Raw genomic sequence first — 1,832 nt, 5'->3', positions numbered from 1 at the left:
AGTGGGTCCCTTACTGAGTATTTTATACTCACTCTCTTCATTTTATGTTTTCAGGTAGAGGACGTGGCAAGGGCAAGGGCAAGCTGGCGAGCGACCCGAAGTGACCGTGGAGGGCCATAGGGACTACTGCTTCCGCTTATCCTTATTTTAGACTTTCGTATTTGAGTTTGAGTACTTTTCATTACTTATCGTCTTTTTATGTAGACAGGGCCCGAGTAGGACTTTAGAATGCATTACATTTTTTTTTTGCATAACTATCTTGTTTAAATTTTCATAAATAAAATTTCTTAAACCTTATGCGTCTTTAATAAATTTCATGACTTAAACCACTTGTTCTATATTTAGTAATGACTTCGATTCAGTATAAGGAGTTGGGTCGTTACATTAATAGTTTGATTCTTTGTAGGAATATCAGTTAGCCCCATCGATTCTTCAAAAAGGGCTTTTTTGACTGAAGCAATAGAGAACGATCCACTATTGTTTAAGATCCACCGAGGTCTATCTGGCACTTTATTGATATCAGGGAATGGGAGTTTGGATTTTATGGATTGCCAAATGATTTCTTCCTTGTCATTGAGCCTTCTTCTTGTTTTGGCCTTCTAGTTGTTTGTGTTTGCATCCCACATATCCCTTACTGAGACTTTTTGGTGAATAGAGAGGGCTAAAAGCCTTGGGTAACTCTCTGCAAGATTGTATGCATCAAACCATTTTGAGTGCCAAAAGGACAAACTTTCACCACTATTTAAATTTCATTTGAGTTTAGATTCAAACCATCCAAAGGTTTTAAGAATAGATCTCCAAGGAGCCTTTTTGGAGCTCTGTCTCAGATCACAGAGAAGCTCTCCTATAGATTTCTTCTAATATTTTGCATCGATTAGATTCTTCCACATAGCATTGTCTTCATTATAGTACCTCCAAATCCATTGTGTTAAGGAAGCGAAGTTTATGTCTTTGATTGTCGCCACGTGCCCGAGACGACGCGGAGCAACCAATGTCCTCAAAATTGGTTAGTTTTTAAAATAAAATAAGAGTCGCCACCAATCTTTTTTACGATGTGATTGGGCATCGAAATATAATAAAAACCTTTTTAAATAAAATCATTAAAAAATGGTATGCGAAAACGAGAGTTGAGTTCGGGAGTCATTTGTGTATGAGGAAGGTGTTAGCACACCACAACACCCATTTAGAAAACAGTGGCCAAATTCCAAATCTTGAGTTGAAAATATTCTTTAATTTATTTAAAAACTAATGTCTTATTTTACCCCTCATTACTCCAATATTTGAAGCAATGATCTCATAAAATAAGTGGAAAACATTCTATTAATTAGACTATGTTGAAGAAAATCTTCTCACCTCAAGAAAGTGAAAAATTAGTACAATTTCTCAAAATCCGTCATAGGGACAGTCTTCTGATAAAGAGATTTTTTAAAAAACATTAATGAAAATCATTTTTTTCTTGGGTGATGGAAAAAATAACAGAGAAAATGCAGCAGCGGAAGAAAAGAATCATGCTTTACTCTATATGCATATAAACGATTTAGAAATTAACATGCAACTACTAAATGATAAACTAAACGAAGAATATAAATAGTAAACGATGAGCTTACCTTTGTAGTTCTCAACTTCTTCTTCGTTCCAAAAAACTTCTCTACCTGCAGATCACGAGCATAGGACAACCACTATGTTGACCTACTAATCTCAGGACCAAGAATCGAGTTGCGGGACTCGTTTTTGTGAAGTAAATCTTTTAGAGAGAAGGATAAAGGTAGGTATATCGTTTAGGTAATTTTATGAGAATCATCATCATCTTCTCATTCTGAAATGAGAAGTTT

Source organism: Cucumis melo, chromosome 4 (genome assembly GCF_025177605.1).
Source record: "Cucumis melo cultivar AY chromosome 4, USDA_Cmelo_AY_1.0, whole genome shotgun sequence".
NCBI classification, from domain to species: Eukaryota; Viridiplantae; Streptophyta; class Magnoliopsida; order Cucurbitales; family Cucurbitaceae; genus Cucumis; species Cucumis melo.
Note: the sequence above shows the minus strand (reverse complement) of the source record.